At 47.3% G+C, this 18,305-nt stretch overlaps 1 protein-coding gene across 1 annotated transcript in view; it reads right to left on the reverse strand.

Moving 5' to 3' along the window:
- Nucleotides 1–13,004, reverse strand: part of NCOR2 (nuclear receptor corepressor 2) — a 185,122-nt gene extending 172,118 nt beyond the window's left edge. Inside the window, exon 1 of the mRNA XM_081339110.1 lies at nt 12,365–13,004. The gene's annotated coding sequence lies outside the window, so the exon portion shown is untranslated. The remainder of the gene's footprint in view (nt 1–12,364) is intronic.
- Between the last annotated feature and the right edge of the window lie 5,301 nt (nt 13,005–18,305).

The raw sequence follows: 18,305 nt of genomic DNA on the forward strand, positions 1-18,305 counted from the left end.
GGGGGGGGGTGTCACGTGACCCCCTTTTGTGACCTTCTGACAAGCAAAGTCCAGGGGGGGAAGCTGGATTCACTTAACAAACCGTTTGACCAAATTAACAACCGAAGGGATTCGCTGAACAACGGTGGCGAAAAAGGTCGTAAAATGGGGCAAAGCTCATTCAGTAACTGTCTCCCTTCGCAATGGAAATTTGGGATTCAACTGCAGTCCTAATTCGAGTAACTAATGTCGAGTAAAGCGGATTACTCAATTCCACTTTAATTATAGGTTGTGAAACACGAAGAGCCTCACTCCAATCTGTCTGGGCTCAAATTCAAAATAGAGCCTTTTTGTTCAAAAGAACCTTTCTTTTTGATAGCAGTGTTCCAGTATCTGACAGGCTGCCACAAAGAAGAGGGGGGCCACGTTATTCTCCAAGGCACCTGAGGGCAGGACGAGAAACAACGGATGGAAACTGATCAAGTAGAGAAGCGGGAGGGAGGGAGGGAGGGAGGAAGGAAGGAAGGAAGGAAGGAAGGAAGGAAGGAAGGAAGGAAGGAAGGAAGGAAGGAAGGAAGGAACAATGGATGGAAACTGATCAAGGAGAGAAGCAACCAGGAGGGAGGGAGGGAGGGAGGGAGGGAGGGAGGGAGGAAGGAAGAAAGGAAGGAAGGAAGGAAGGAAGGAAGGAAGGGACAACGGATGGAAACTGATCAAGGAGAGAAGCAACCAGGAGGGAGGGAGGGAGGGAGGGAGGGAGGGAGGGAGGAAGGAAGAAAGGAAGGAAGGAAGGAAGGGACAATGGATGGAAACTGATCAAGGAGAGAAGCAAGCTGGAGGGAGGGAGGGAGGGAGGGAGGGAGGGAGGGAGGGAGGGAGGAAGGAAGGAAGGAAGGAAGGAAGGAAGGAAGGAAGGAAGGAAGGAAGGGCAACGGATGGAAGCTAATCAAGGAGAGAAGCAACCTAGAACTAAGGAGAAATTTCCTGACAGTGAGAACAATTAATCAATGGAACAACCTGCCTTGAGAAGCGGTGAATGCTCCAACACTGGAAGTTTTTAAGAAACGATTGGACAACCATTTGGTCTAACCTATAGGGTCTCCTGCTTGAGTAGAGGGTTGGACTAGAAGACCTCCAAGGTCCCTTCCAACTCTGTTGTTCTGTTATCTCCCACATGATAGCAGTGTTCCAATATCTGAGGGGCTGTTGGAAAGAAGAGGGAGTCAAGCTATTCTCCAAAGCACCTGAAGGCAGGACAAGAAGCAACGGATGGAAACTAGTCAAGGAGAGAAGCAACCAGGAACTAAGGAGAAACTTCCTGACAGTTAGAACAATCACTCAGTGGAACAACCTGCCTCCAGAAGTGGTGAATGCTCCAACACTGGAAGTATTTAAGAAGAAACTGGACAGCCATTTGTCTGAAATGATATAGGGTCTCCTGCCTGAGCATGGGGTTGGACTAGAGGATCTCCAAGGTCCCTTCCAACTCTGTTATTCTGTTAAATTGCACCCAAGGCAACAAGAAGCACAGGAAACATTTCAGAAGCTCCGTTTGATAGCCTCATGCAATTTCTTTCTCCTGCAAAACCTCTGGATTTCAGGCACCCCGTCTGTGTGAAAGACAGTCCTCAAAACACATGAAGTTTGCAAAGGATTCTGGGAAGCAGTTTCCCAAACAGGGCACCATACCTCAAAACTGAAGTTCTCCACGAATGGTAACTTGGAGAGCGAAGTTTCTTCCAGTTCCACCCCTGGAGAACTCAAACGAGTTAGGAGGCCACGCTGAGGAAGCCCTGATCACAAACAGGATCATAAAACTGTCAAGTTGGAAGGGACCACATTAAAAAAGAACCAAGGAAACCATTCACGAGAGATGGTGGTCCAGCTTCTTCTTAAAAGTCTCCAGGGACGGAGAAACCACAGTACATATCTCATAGTTAAATGAAATCTTAGTAGTTGCAACTTACAACCATGTCCGGTCCTTCTTGATCAGTTTCCCCATAGCATCCCTTTATGGAATTGAACATGGCTACTAGGTCTCCCCTTAAGTCTTCTCTTCTTCTGACTGAACATCCCCAGGTCCTCCAGCCTCTCCTCACAAGGCATGTTGACAACTCCATCTATCATCCTCAATGACCTCATCTGAAGCTTCTCTAACCCAACTATCTACTTTCTCCGGCTGGAAGGAGGAGGCAAGGACACCAAGGACCAAGAATGATCTCGCCAGGCATGAGCAGAGGAAACAATGACTTCATGTGACTTTGACAGAAGTCTTCTAATGCAGCGCAGAAATGGATTAGACTAGTAGTTCCAAACTGCTGGCTCATATTCAACTGGCTGTCAACAACCACACCCAAATCTTTTTTCAGATCCAGTGTTCTCCAGCCAAGAATCCTCCATCTTCTAAGGTCTACGTTTGTTTTGCTCACTCAACAGAACAGTTTCTATTTTTCCCCTTGCAGCCCAGTCCCCTTCGAACTGGAACTCACTGGGGGAGGAGGGGGATTAAAAAAATTGACAGCAGGAATGAGCCCACCATGAGCGATTAAGTTTCACAAGATTTGTGAAGTCCTCCTAGATCTTTCAGTAGATAATCCAAACATTCCTCCATTGAATTACCTACCCTTATAACAGGTGGTCCTCAACTTACAAGCACAATTGAGCCTAATATTTCGGTTGTTAAGTGAGACGTTTGTTAAGTGAGTTTTGCCTCATTTTACGACCTACCTTGCCACAGTTGTTGAGTGAATCAGTGCCGTTGGTAAGTTACTCACCTGGTTGTTAAGTGAATCTGGCTTCCCCCCATGGACTTGCCGGCCAGGAGGTCACAAAAAGTGATCACAACATGACCCCCGGACACTGCAATGGTCGTAGGTGTGAACCAGTTGCCAAGCCTCTGAATTTTGGTCACGTGACCGTGGGGAGGCTGCAAAGGTCGTAACTTTGAAAAACGGTCATCGGTCACATTTTTCAGTGCCATTGTAACTTTCAACGGTCACGAAATGACCTTTTGTAAGTTTATTTATTTATTTATTTATTTATTTAATAATATTTATATACCGCCCTTCTCCCGAAGGACTCAGGGCGGTGAACAGGGCAAGAATAAAAAATGGAAAGTTACAAAAGTTAAAAAAGAATTAAATATGTGTCCACTAAAAACAGTAAATACAATATTAAAACAACAATTAAAAACCCCACCCATCCCCCATCAGGCCAGGCCGGCTTGTTCGAATAAGAATGTCTTTAGATCGCGACGGAAGGAGCGAAGATCGGGCGCCGTCCGGAGCTCAACCGGTAGCTGATTCCATAGCTCCGGGGCGCCCACAGAGAAGGATCTCCCCCTGGGGGCCACCAATCGACACTCTCTGATTGGTGGCACCCTGAGGAGACCCTCTCTGTGGGAACGCACAGGGCGCAGGGAGGTTGATGCCGGCAGCAGGTGATCCCTGAGGTACTCCGGACCCCTGCCATGTAGGGCCTTAAACACCATTACTAGTACCTTGAGGACTACCTACCTGTACATCATGCCACCAAGAAGTTAGTCCCACTTGATTGTGTCTAGAAGACTAGAAGACCTCCAAGGTCCCTTCCAGCTCTATTCTGATTCCGAGTCAACGCACCCAATTTTCTGGATCTATAAGACACTCAAGAAGCCGGGCAGCCCAAACTGAGCTCAAAGTAGGCTAAACGGTAGACTGCTCATGACGTGTTTCCATGACATGCTCCAGAACTGGCCTTCAAGCCAACGTTACCGGGGACCTATGACAGGGGTGTCAAACTCACAACATCACGTGACGTGTCACAACATAATAGTGACTTTTTTGCCATTGCTGGTGCTGTGATTCCTCACCAGACAGTTGAGTCTGAGGAATCAGATGAGGAGGAGGGGCCCAGAGTGACATTAGAGTCAGAGGAAAGCTCTGAGGAGTTCCAAGACTTACAGACAGATGAGGAGCCTGGCCCCTCTACTCACGCTGAGGCTGAGACACAGCTGTGCTGGGAGCCTGAGTTGGAGAGTGATGAAGCACAGTTGAGACAAATCCAGGACGCACAAAGGCACCGGCAAGAGAAGCGAGTCGGACAGAGGGATGCAATGGGGCGGCTCCAAAGGCAAAGGAGAAGGCATTAGGAAGCCACGCCTGGGCTGAATTATAAAAGGAAAGGTGTGGGAGGTGCTGGTTGCCAAAGGCAACCGTTCGTGTTGAGGATCGAGTTTCTGTGAACTGTGTTTGTTTGCCTTGGACATTGACTCAGGTCTGTGAGATCCTTGTGAGCCTAACAAGGACTCACGGAGGCTGGGACAGAACAGCTGGCAATGGGGTGGGCGCGGTTTTGCTATGATGCATCCGGCCCACGGGCCAGAAGTTTGACACCCGTGACCTATGAGCAGTTTTCTAAAGGAATTCATTGATCACTGGAAAGACTTGCCTCTGGAAGTTGTGGGTGCTCCAAGACTGGAGGTCTTTAAGAAGAGATTGGGGAGCCATTTGTCTGAAGTGCAGTGGTGGGATTCAGACAGTTCGCACCACTTCGGCAGAACCGGTAACTAATTTGCTGTTGCCCAGGCTAAGAATGGACTTCCAGAAGCACCTTCCACACAGAGAACCGGTTGTTCACATCTCTGAATCCCACCACTGCTGAAATGGTCTAGGGTCTCTTGCCTGAGCAGGGGTTGGACTAGAAGACCTCCAAGGTCCCTTCCAACTCTGTTGTTCTGTTAAATGGGCTTCAGACAAGCCATGGTCAGGGAGAGAGGCTGAGCTGGAAGGGAGAACAAACATTTCCCAAGAGTTATGTTGCCTTCACCTCCTTCCAAGGTTGACGGCGGCGCTAAGCCCTCTGAACTCGTTCCTTTTAAAGAATAGCTTGGAAGGCAAGCATTCCAGGAGATCAGAGCTAGGCCAAAATAGAGGATTAAAAGGGGTTCTGGAAGGCAGACAGGGCTGACCCGCACCTTACAAAGAGGCAGCGAAGTTGTTATGCTTTGTGAAGCACACCAAACAGTCGCGCAGGGAGGGTCTGGATTCCAGAACTAAGCATACATCTATTTTCCCCCCCCTTATCGCAGCCTTTGCCCTCTTTGCTCCTCTGTTGTTGATCAGGGCTGATTCTTAGAAAGTAATCACTAATATAGTCGCTCAGTGGGTTAGGACGCTGAGCTTGTCGATCAGAAGGTCGGCAGTTTGGCGGGTCGAATCCCGAGTGCCGCGTAGCAGAGCGAGCGCCTGTTACTCATCCCAGCTTCTGCCAACCTAGCAGTTCGAAAGCACATAAAAATGCAAGTAGAAAAACAGGGACCACTCCGGTGGGAAGGTAACAGCGTTCCGTGCGCCTTTGGCGTCTAGTCATGCCGGCCACATGACCACAGAGATATCCTCGGACAAGCGCTGGCTCTTCGGCTTTGAAACGGAGATGAGCACCGGCCCCTAGAGTCGGAAACGACTAGCACGCATGTGCGGGGGAACCCTTACCTTTACCTTTTACCTGACTTATTTTCATTTAGTGACCATTCAAAGTTACAACAGCACTGAAAAAATGGGACTTATGAATGCTTTTCTCCCTTAGGATCGTTGCAGCCTCCCCAGGGACATGTGATCAAAATTCAGACGCTTGGCAACTGACTCATATTTACGACGGTCGCAGTGTCCCGGGGTTGTGTGATCCCCTTTTACAACCATCGGACAAGCAAAGTCCGTGGGGAAACTGGATTCACTTAACAACCGTGTTGCTACATTAACACCTGCAGCGATTCGCTTAACAACTGTGGCAAGAGAAGTCATAAAATAGGCCCGAACTCACTTAACAACAGATTCACTTAGCGACATAAATTTGGGGCTCAATTGTGGTCAAAAGTCGAGGACTACCTGTAGCTACAGCAGAGTCTTAAGCATCTTCTTGCAACGGCTGAAATTATTAAAGGTGGTCCTCGACTTACAGTCAAAAACCGTTGTAAGCTGAGGACCACCTGGGGCAGGTTCTCCAGATCTTGCCGAGTCCAAAGATGGCTTCCGTCACTATAAGGATGGCCCTGGGCGCTTCGTAAGATCCGCCAATCCTCATGAGCACGTCTGATCCTCTTGGCTCAGGAGGAAACATTTATTTAGAATAGAATAACAGTTGGAAGGGACCTTGTGGGTCATCTAGTCCAACCCCTTCCCCGCTCAGGCAGGAGACCCTACCCCATTTCTGACAGAAGGCATTCCAGTCTCTTCTTGGAAGTCTCCAGAGATGAAGCTCCCACAATTTCTGAAGGCAACTTCTGTTCCATCAGCTGATAGTCCTCACTGTCTGAAAATTTCTCCTTATTTCCAGGTTGAATCTCTCCTTGACCAGTTTCCATCCGTTATTCCTTGTCTGGCCTTCAGGGGGTTTGGAAAATAGGTCGACCCCCTCCTCTCTGTGGCAGCCCCTCAAATATTGGAAGACTGCCATCAGGTCTCCCTTGGACTAGACTGGGTGCAAAGTTGGGTGACTGATGGCAAACCAAAAGGGTTTGTTGTTGTTTTTTTGCAAAGTAGTAATTAACCCAAAATCATTCCAAGAAGAAACCTGACAGTCACACACCTCTGGGCAGAGCGATGGTCGAAACAGAAGTTTGGCTTTTGCAAAACTAGAATTAGGGCACGAAAAGTTTTCTAATTCTGACAAAAATGAAGGACACACAAGTTGTCTCTTTCTAACCGGCTCACCGAAAAGTCACCGAAAATTTCCTGCAGGAGGCTTTTGGCAGAGAGGAAGTGTATCTCAGACCTTGAGGTGCCAGGATGGATCTGTAGGTTTTCATAATTTTTTTTTTAGAAAAGATTTCTTAAAAAAAAAAAGGAAGATAAAAACCAAAATAAAATAAGAAAAACAAATCGGAGAAAGCTAAAAAGGCAAGAAGGGGAATCTGCTAAACGCACCCACTTTGCCACCTCCATAAATACCTTTTCAAGTTGATCACCTACCGATTGTGTGTAGATAAAACAAAAATTGCCTCTGCTGATGCTGAGCTCAGGTATCTCAGCCTTGGTCCTTATCCTCAGTGGCTCCTAATAGCGGCCACCAACATCAGCCTCAAACTGGGGAAGCAAATACGCCCCACCCCAAAACAAATACACCCATTATGAGACCTGCAGGGGACAGTTTTTGGCGAGGAGGAGAATGGCCTTAAGAGGGGGACAAAATAATACAGAATTTCCAGGTGCTGCATCCCTGGAGGTTTTCAAGAAGAAACCAGCCAGCCACTGATCTGGAATGGCATTGGGTCTCCTGCTTGAGCAAGGGGTGGACTAGATGATCTCCAAGGTCCCTTCCAACTCTGTTTTTCTGTACTCTTCTGAAGATGTAGGGGATATTGTCATTTGTTGTAGAGGTAGATGCAGTAATAAGTTTTGATGTAGAGGATCTTTGTGTTTTCATATTTTTTTTTATTAAATGTTTCTAAAAAGGAAGATTAAAAAGAAAGACAAAGTAAGGGGGGAAAAATCAGAGAAAGCTAAAAGCGCAAGAAAGAAGGGGGAAATAAAAAGAGAGTAGAGAAGAAAGAAAGAGCTTCTGAACAATTTTAAGTTTTATTCTATGTTAAATCCCAGCTCTCTTTTATCATCTATCTAGTCTAATCATTAAAACCATGAATTGCAAGTTCATTTTTTTTCCTGCTTCATACAAAAAAAAAGGTTTATAAGTGGTTTCTAGGCAGGAATAAACTTAAATATTATATTTTCTCTAATAAAAGTCCATTGAGACATCTCAGCAGGTTCCCATCATCTTCACCAACCTTGGGTGACAATCCCAATGTTCCAACTTTGTGCAATCACCTCGGTGCGCTTACCATGCAAAGACAAACATCCGTAATTTTTTCCAACTGTCCGTCCGTCCGTCCATCCATCCCCAAATATGTTCTCAATTCTATACAGGTATTCCTTGAATTTCAACAGTTCGTTTAGTGACCAAAATTCCAACAGCAGTAAAAAAAGTGACTTATTGTGGCCATTTTTCAGTTACATTTGCAGTATCCCCATGATTATGTGATCAAAATTCGAAGGCTTGGCAACTGGTTCATATTTATGACCGTGGCTGTGTCCCAAGGTCACGTGATCCCCCTTTTGCGACCTTCGGACAAGGCAATGGGGAAGCCAGATTCATTTAACAACTCACTCATCACCTGCCATGATTTCCTTCCCCACTGAGGCAAGAAAGGTCGTAAAATGGGGCAAAACTCACTTAACGAATGTCTCGCTTAACGACAATTGGGCTCAATTGTGGTCGTAATTCGAGGAGCTTTTACAGGTTCGCCACGCGTGATAAAATGTCCTCTCGTTGTCTACATTTGCAACAAAAATAAGAGAAGATGTTTTTGGTCAAGGAAAGGTCATTCCACTGAAGCTGTAATTGAATGGGACATGGTTGAGCTGCAGAGTTCAAAAGATTTCACTTCCAATCAGGGTTGACTATTATTTTCCATGAGTGTTGGGTTGGAAGATGTGGAATAAGCCAATCTAAAGTTAGCTTGTTTCAAGAACTTAGCTGTAATCAATCAAGACTTGGTGGGCCTTTTGTTTTTTGGGGAAGGGGTTGTGCAAAGTTCAGAGAAGAGCAACTACGGTAAGATGATCAAAGGCAACGGCTGCAGGACTTGGGTTGGGCTAGTCTAAAGAAAAGAAGAAACAGGGGTGACATGATAGCAGTATTCCAGTATTTGAGGAGCTGCCACAAAGAAGAGGGGGTCACGTTATTCACCAAAGCAGCAGACAAGAAACAATGGTTGGAAACTGATCAAGGAGAGAAGCAACCTGGAATTAAGGAGAAACTTCCTGACAGTGAGGACAATTAATCAGTGGAACAGCTTCCCTCCAGAAATCATGGGCACTCCATCATTGGAGATTTTTAAGAAGAGGCTAGCTAGACGGTCACTTGTCTGAGATGGTATAGGTTCTCCTACTTGAGCAGGGGGTTGGACTAGAAGACCTCCAGGGTCCCGTCCAGTTCTATCCTATCCTGTCCTGTCCTATCCTATCCTATCCTACTGTATTCTATTGCATAGTACTCCATCTATTGTATTGTATTGTAATTGTAATTGTAATGTATCCTATCCTATCCTAAGGTACTAAAAGTCAGTTTAGGGCTCCCTTAATGTGCAAACACAACTAAATGTGGCTTATGGAAATCAAGATTAGATTCCACAATATGTCTGAATTGGTCTCTAAGCTACAGATAACTTTCCTTCTGGATCACTTTGCTCTCAACTTATCCTCCAAGTCCCAAATGCACTTTTTCCAAAAGGCAACTGGACTTCCTTGGTTTTTTTCTTCAACCACATTTCACTTTTCCTCCAAGAAGCTTCTCAGTTCTGGGATGAAAAGCGGAGCCAAGAAAGTCCCCCTGGCCTTTGGAAAAGCACCTCTGGGACAACCATGACCTGGATGATTGAGACCCTCCATAGACATTGCAGGAAATCCTCAACTTACAACAGGAGTCTTCAAACTTGGCCCTTTTATGACTTGTGGACTTCAACTCCCAGAGTGCCTGGCTGAGGAATTCTGGGAGTTGAAGTCCACAAGTCATAAAAGGGCCAAGTTTGAAGACCCCTGATTCAGAGGGAACGTGGTTGTGTCTGCTGCCTGCATCCCACAGATGGGGCTTTCTGTATGTCTGGACCGGTTTTTGGCATGCTGTAGCCCAGTACCCATCCACAGCATCAGCTGAATTTGGATCACGTGACCCACGGGGATACTACAATGGTAGTTAAGTGTGAAAAACGGTCCTAAGTCACTTTTTTCAATGCTGTTGTAACTTCAGTCACTAAATAGGCTGTTGTAAGTTGAGGATTATCTGTAGAAAGTTTTAAAGCTCTACCAATATTGGGGTGCCAGCTTTGAATACAGGCAAGGTTTGATAGCCAGACTGGGGAAGCAAACTACCTCTGCCCGGGGTCAAAGGTCAGCCATTTCAAACCCTCTCCCGATTTAATCTGCACCCCAACTATTCAACCTGGTTGGGCTTAGCACACCGCATATTAACCTGGTTTATGTTACCATTTGTGTTGGCATTCACAGGACTCCACCAACCAAACCACATCAATTTAACCCAAACTACATATTTTAATGACAGCTTAACTATAAATAATTTAATAATTTAATCCACAGAATAGTTTTTTTCAACCTTGGCAACTTTTAAGACCTGAGGGCTCCAACGCCCAAAGATCTAGCTAGCTAGCCGCTACATAATTTTATTTTCCCTGATGCCAAGTTGGGAAAACGCATTTTGGCTCAGCAGTCACCCTGAATTTTTCCTATTGCTTTAAGGAGACGTTGCACAAGGAAACAAAACGCAGAGCCAGAACACAATTCACTTAGAACTTAAAATCACAATTAAAACCTAGAAACAGCTAGCCTGCCACGTGTCAAGCAAGCATTTAACTATATCCAAACAGCCAATTTTTCTGCAGAACCTTGTGTGTTAAAAGGGCAGGCCACTTGTTCGGAAAAATTATCCCACCGATGCTTTCAGCTGCTATTTTCCTACAAATAGAAGATTCTCCTGGAAGCCCGAAGAATTTCTCCCACCAATATTTGCACCCAACTCTGCAGCTCATGTGAAAACCTGATCAATTCATTCACCCTCCACTTGTCAACTTCAAACGGACTCTTTTTTTTTCTTTTTGCAAGAAATTATACAAAGAAAACAGGGCAGGCCAAAAGGACTGGCTGGGTCCCACTGCCAGTGCAAAACACAAGTTTGCACACTTAAAGCTCTTGCTCAAACTTCATGAACTCCACTTCCCAGCAGCCTCATCGCAAGCAAGCGAGGAGAAAAAAAAAACACAGCATTTCCGCAGCCATCAAACGCGTGGAGCAACTAGGAGGAAGAAACCAGCCCAAAACAGGAACTCCGATTCCAAGACCTAAACCCTGGCAAAAGAGCAAATAAAAGGACAAAAAAAATGGCATCTAAATATCATCCATAATAAGAAACGCAAGGCAGCTTTGATTACACAGATCGGAAGCCATTCAAAGCTTGGGGCATGCCGGAAGCTGCTGTTTGCAAAGGCTGTGCAGTTTAGCGATTACTCATGGTTTAAAAGGGGGGCAAACAAGGTGAAAAGAGTGGGGGATTTTTTCTGAGAGTTGCAACTCCCCCCACCCACCCACCCAAAAACCCAAAGGGATCTCAAGCTAAATAGTTGTCAATTGCTCAATTCAACAGGCTTGTAAGCAATTTCTGCAGTGTATGAACCCTCTCCTTGCAAAGCTTTCAGCTGAGTTCGAAGATACTAACCGGGGTTAAGGCATTCATAGTTTGTTCCATAAGCCCCATCTGCAGGATACACGCACTGTGCGCATCTGGGTAGCAGCCACAACAGTTGGATTTTCTCACTCACAAAGGCTTAGCAAGCTCCCCGAGATCACTAACTTGTCCTCTGCAGAGTAGGCCCGTTTGCAAGCCAAAGGTTCAAGCTGAATCAACCCTACAAGGTCCATTCCCACGACCTAACCAGTCACCCCAATGCAGAGTGCATTAGGAGAGGCGAACAAGGATGCCTGGTTGAGGCCACACAGACCCAGCTCTACTAACCATGGTTAAGCTTTCTTTCCCCAATCCAACCCAAGTTTTTCCCCTTTTTTTTCAGAGGTTGGTCGCTAGCCGGAGGCAAAGACGATCCCATTCACACAATTCCTGGTCATCTCCATGGGTCCAAGCTCAGATTGCACCAAAGAGTACAAACCCCGAATTAAACCTTAACACACACACCCAGAGACCCTGCAAAACTTTTCCAAGCATCCAACCAGGTATTTGCAAAAAGAAAAAGGGGGGGGGGATTTAAAGGAGAACCACGTCCTTTTTTTCTCCCAAAACAGGCTGGCATCCCTATTAATTAAAATTGCTCAAGCATTTCGCCGTCTAACCCAAGTCTGAGTCTAGACAGAACTTCGTCTGGGGTGGGGGACCAGAAACACCTACCAGAAAGCAAGCATGTTTGCCTCCTTTGGCTAGACCCCTCCCTGAAACATGTGTGCGCGCCTACACGCGTGTGGTTTCTACGCTGTTTTCCCCTTTCCTCCTGCCCCCCCCCCTTCTCTCCTTCCAGCGGGCGCCCGCTTGCAAATGCAGCGCATCCCCTCCTCCTCCTCCTCCTCCTCCTCCTCAGCCGCCCCAAAAGTGCTCAAAAGGACTCGCCGCTTATTTTTGCAAACAAAACAAGCAAAATAAAAATCATATATATTTTTTTAAGAAGGGCAGATTTCATCCTGCCTTTTCCGGTTGGTTGGTTGGTTGGTTTGTTTGTTTTTTAAAAAAAAACAGCTTTGCTACATATTTATGCTCTTTCCCGGAGTGAAACAACAAAATAAACACAAAGAGAAAGTGAGCTCCACCAGCGAGCTCTCTCGTCCTCCGACCTTACCTTACTGCCCGAGCCGCTCCATGCAAGGCCGCTGACCTCTCTTTTTTTTTTCTTCCTTAAAACAACCCCAATAATAATAATAATAATAATAATACAAATAATAATTCCTTGGGCTGCTCATCCAAGACGTCTCCAAATCCGAGCGAAGCTCCCAACGGAGCGGATTCTTGGGGGATTGGTGCGGGGGGGGGGGGGGGAGAAGAGATTGCCAAAAAATAAAATAAAAAAAAATCAAATGAACATTTTAAGAATCCAGAAAAGCCAAAAGCAGATCCAAGGGGACGGCGGAAGCCCTGCCACGCCACGATCTTTGCTCGATGTCCTCCCCGGAGCAGCTTCCCATGGGCTCGGCGCGGTGCGTAAAATCCGATTGGAGACCCGGCGTTGGCTCGGCTCGGCTAGCTGGCTGGCTCGGAAGCTCCGTCCGCTTCGGGGGCCCGGAAATCTCTCCCTCCTCCGCCTCTCCTAAGATGTCTGAAGCTCCCAGGCGGAGGAGGAGGAGGAGGAGGAGGAGAACAAGAGGAGGAGACACCAGCAACAGCCGCCGCGCGCCCCGCAGCTTGCAGCTGCGGTGGTGGCTGCGTTTTGCAACTGATCTATTTTGTTGTTGTTGTTGTTGTTGTTGCAAAGATTCAACTTTGCGGAGAGCTCCGGCTGGGCTCCGCAGAAGAGGAGGAAGAGGAGGAGGAGGAGAGGAATGGAAGGCAGGAGAGCGCACCCCCCCCCCCCACACACACACACACCCGGTTGCAGCCGCCGCCGCAACAGCAGCAAGAATTGCGCCCGGGCTGGGGCGCACGGTTTGCAGCAGCCTGGCTGCTCTCTTAAAGGGACCAGCGCCGTCTCCAACACTGTGGCGCCGGGGGCGGGGGAGAGGAAGGTAGAAACGTTCTCCCCCCCCCCCCAGTAAGAAGAAGGGATGGGAGGCGTCTCCCCTCCAGCTCTCCAAGGAGCCACGGGCCACTTGGAGGAGGGGAAAGGAGGGGGCTTGGTGGGGAAGGAGCAAGGGTTGGGGGGGACCCGCTGGGAGGTGCCGGTCCTGGGGGCCCATTTGCAGGTGGGGAGGGGGGCTGGGGGGGCATCCAAGTCAGTGTACCTGGGGTTAATGCGGACGTTGAAGGAATCCGGGTTTTTTTTCCTGGTGCCAGGTCGGTTTGCACTGGGCCTTAAAAGATAAATGATTTGCTGGACAACCGAGGTCGTCAAACTGGCTGCAACTCACTGAACAACCCAGCTTCCTTAAGCGGCGGAAACGTCCCGCTTGTGGCCGTAAGTCGAGGCGCACCTGTAGTTAAAGAAGGCTTCATTGGCTGAGCCTCGCAACGCCACCCGGATCCCTTTAGCGCGTCTGCTACTTTTACGTTGTGCGAAGCTGCGCTGTGCCACACGGTCTGGTTTCACACGTGACTTTCCTGTCTGGAACAAACCGCCTTCTGCACCCCCGACCTGGATTGCTTAGCAGCATATAAATCAATATGCATTGATAATCTTCCACGCCCCAAACCCATCACTTTCCAGCGCCTCCCATTTTTTCAGATATGTAATGAGGGTATTACGGCCTGTATATCTGCTAATAACTTCTGCCTGAACCCCAGAGAGCTGAATTAAAGAGAGCTAATAAGGCCTGGCAGCTAATCCATTTACCAGCCTTACATGTTGGTTTAAACTTCAAATCAAAAGACATACAAGCAGACTAGTCCTCAATTTATGACCAAGGTGGGAAGCAGAATTTCAGTTGCCAAGCAAAGTGGTGGTGGTGATGATGTGAGTTGCATCTGATTTTGTTTTTTTGCTTTTTTTTCCAGTTGTTCAGTGAATCACCCCAGTTGTTGTTCATTGAATCACGTGGTCCTTAAGGGAATTGTGGACTTAAAATCATAATGGGGACCAGAATTTTTGTTGCTAAGCGAGGCGGATGGTGTTAACATCTGATTTTATAACTTGTTTTTGCCATAGTTGTTAAGGAAATGACTGCAGTCGTTAATTGACTGCTGGGAAAACTGCAAATGGTGATCAGTTGAGCCTGGGATGCTGCAACTGTCATAAATACCTGCCAGTTGCCACTCAAATTCTGATCACGTGACCCCCGGGGATGCTGCAACGGTTGTAAGTCCGAGGATTGGTCGTAAGTCACATCACTAAATGATTGCAAGTTTGAGAGCTACCTGTCAAGGGAGGGAGATGTAGGATCTCTCCTTCACACACTGCAGATCTGTGTTCATCCTCTCCAGAAAACAATTCCAGAATTAAAAATCAGCTCTAGACATTTAGATTAACCCCTTTTTTCCCTCCCCTCCCCATTTTGAGTAGAAAGAATAACAGAAGGGGATCCGTAGGCGGGCAGGCTGGCTTGGAAAATTACTCATTTTTTTTAGATGCATTTACCAGCCTGCCAGTATATCTCTCACACACACACACACTCCACATGGGACATGTTAATTTCTTAAATATCCACAAAGGAGAATTCCTGGATGCTGTTCACCCCTGCAACAACTGTTAACTTGGAAGAAAGGAGGAGAAAAGGCTTCATTTTACAACAGCTTGTTCTTACACGGCAGGATTTAGGAACCGGGTTATGCTTTGGAAGAATCGAGTTGGATTCGCCCATTGTTACTGAACAGAATAATAGAATTGGAAGGGACCTTGGAGGTCTTCTAGTCCAACCCCCTGCTCAGATAGAAAACCCTATACTTACTCTATAATAAGCCATGTTTTCAATCCTAAACTATGATATTTAAACCAGTGTTCCCCAACTTTTCTGGCTGGGCGGACCAGCAGACGTGGCAGTAGTGGGGGGGGGGGCAGAGAGCATGGTTTCACATGCATGCCACTTTTAAAAATGCAGCTTTGCACTCATGTGTGCCTTCATGCACTCACCTACTACTTCCGCGGTTCAGCACCGAGCCACAGACCGGGGGTTGGGGACCTTTGATTTAAACTGTGAAGAAGAGGCTTACTCAACTAAACCTAACTACATTTTTAAAATGACAGTATTGGATCAATCAACTTCAAGATGACTCTGACACATTTAAGTCACTCCTGACCCTGCCTAGTACAGGTAGTTAGTCCTCAGCTTACGACTGCTTGATTCCTGCAACGCTGCAACCACAGAGCATCAACCTTCACAACAGCATCTTTACATCCTTGTATTCTGCCCAAACCAGGCCTGTTTGCAGGGCTAACGTGGCTTGTTTGCTGGAGTTCAGCGTGAACACAGCTTCAGTCTCGGCTTGAGTTTAAAGCAGCGGTCCCCAACCCACAGCCCACTACCGGCTATTGAGCCTTTCAGAACCGGGCCAAGGAAGTACTGGATGAACGTGTGCATGCATCCCCACTCGTGAGCAGCTGGCAGGTGCGTGCATGCACACGCTCTGCTAGATAACAAACTAGGTAACATCACTAGCCCTGAGGTTCCCGGCTTTGAGTAATGAAACCTCTTCAAGAAAGCCACCAATCTGAGAAAGCATCAGAGACCCCACAGTTGTTCTCCTCCTCTTCCTCCTCCTCCTCTCTGCAAACCTAACTCCCTGCTAGCAGATGATGTTACCTGATCTGGGTAGTGAAATGTCTGCAAGAAAACAACCCAGCTCAGAGAGCACCAAGGACCCCACAGTCATCTTCCTCCTCCTCCTCTCTTCTCCATTCTACAAACCCTACTCCCTTCTAGCACTGATGGTATTACCTAGTTGGGTCAAGAAACGTCTGCAAAAAAACCACCAAGCTCAGAGAGCACTAAAGACCCCACAGTCCTCCTCCTCCTCCACTCTTCAAACCCCACTCCCTTCTAGCACTGATGATATTACATCGCTGGGTCTCGTCTCCAAGAAAACCACCAAGGACCCTTCATTTCAGCCCTGAGCTACAAATATTCTCCTTTTATTGGTATACCTGAAGCTGGGCGTGCACGCGTGCGTTGCATCCGCGCGCAGACGCGCGCGCACACACACACTGAATTTTGGCTCTTGTGCAGAGCAGGAATTTCATGGCTTATTTCTGGCCACTGTGCAAAGCAGCCACTGACTCAGCTGTTCTGCTAGAGCAGGGTGGGAGATGTGTTTGTGAAGCAGGGGGAAGGGTGAGGGTCTGGGAATGAATTCACCCATGCAAACAGTCTGCCTTTGCGTTTATGGCCCCTTGCCAAGGCCGCCTACAGACCCTTTGATCGACCTCAGAAGAGAGCGGCTGGAATGCCTCTGCTGGCTGGAGCCAGGGGGTGGGGGGAAGCCAGGACAAAGGTGCCTTTGTGGGGGGGGAGCTTCCCCCCCCCCCAATCTGGCTGGAGTCCAGCAGAAAGCAAAGAAGGAGTCCTTAAATCTCCAAAAGACTGGAGTGGAGCCGGGTATGGAAATTTTCCAGGAGAAAGCTCTGGGTTTTGTTCTCCAAAATAGGAAGAGCGGCTGAGCGAAGTGGGGGGGGGCGGTAGGTGAATCCAGGTGGGCGACACCTTGAGCAATCTGCCTGCACGCAAGGGCGGGAGGCACCGACCCCTCATTGGTAATCTGGAGGAAAAGGTTTTTTTGTAAAAGGAAGAGGGGAGGGAGGGAGGGGTGGAGGATGAGGAAGGAAAGGAAGGGGGAAGGGAGGGAGGGAGGGAAGAAGGAAGGAAGATAGGGAGGAAAAGAAGGAGGAAGGAAGGGAAATGAGAACAAGGGAGGGAGATGAGGGAGGAAATGAAGGGGGAAGGGAGGAAGGAGGGTAAATGAGAATAAGGGAGGAGAGGCCACGGAGATGAGAGGAAGGGAGGGAAGGAAGGATGATGAGAAGGTGGAAATGAAGGGGGAAGGAGGGAAGGAAGGTAAATGAGAGGGAGGGAGGGAAAGGGAAGGAAGATAATCTCAAAATCATGTATTCTAAGATGAAAAACAGTTCTCACGATTGTAAAAAAACCTGCAGGCTGGCTCAGCACCATCGCAAGGCAAGCCCGGGGCCTCCCTGCACCTTCCTGGCACCTGAGGCCAGGCTGGTTGTACCTCTCTGATGTCTACCCCAGTTGGCTCTGATGGATCCCCAATTTTCCACTCCTCTGCTCCCCATTGCTCAGAAATTGCCACCGCTTGGAAGAAAGATACTTTGCCTACTATAGAAGATTGGTCACTTAAGGTGTCAAATTTGGCAGAAATGGCTAAGATTTCTGCTTATTTGAAGGATCATTCACAAGAAAGATACATTTCGGTCTGGAGAAGATGGATAGATTATGTTCAGAACAAATATGGGACTAAAAAGTTTCATTCTAGCTTATGAATGAATTATAGAATGATATTATTAATAGTATGTTTTTATGGTATTTTTATTAGTTTTTATTATATTTTATTATTATTTTTATTAGGGACGCGGTGGCTCAGTGGGTTAGTACGCTGAGCTTGTCGATCAGAAGGTCGGCAGTTTGGCGGGTCGAATCCCGAGTGCCGCGTAACAGAGTGAGCGCCTGTTACTCGTCCCAGCTTCTGCCAACCTAGCAGTTCGAAAGCACGTAAAAATGCAAGTAGAAAAATAGGGACCACTCCGGTGGGAAGGTAACAGCGTTCCGTGCGCCTTTGGCGTCTAGTCATGCCAGCCACATGACCACGGAGACGTCCTCGGACAAGCGCTGGCTCTTCGGCTTTGAAACGGAGATGAGCACCGGCCCCTAGAGTCGGAAACGACTAGCACGCATGTGCAGGGGAACCTTTACCTTTACCTATTATTTTTATTATTAGTATTGTTTAATAATAGGGATATTATCTTGTTTTTATGTTCTTATTATTATGTTTACTTTTATCTTGTTTGTGTTCATGTTAAAGGGGAGTTAAAGTGCGTTAGGAACTTGGTTACATATATAGTTGGTTAATTTTTATTTAGATTTTGATTGTTATTTTTGTAACCCTGTATTCAGTTCTGGGAAGTGGGGGAGGGGGAGGGGGGTGGTTTGGGGGTGGGTTTTTATTGTAACTTTTATAAAACT

Source organism: Vipera berus (genome assembly GCF_964194415.1).
Source record: "Vipera berus genome assembly, chromosome: 14".
Classification (NCBI taxonomy): domain Eukaryota; kingdom Metazoa; phylum Chordata; class Lepidosauria; order Squamata; family Viperidae; genus Vipera; species Vipera berus.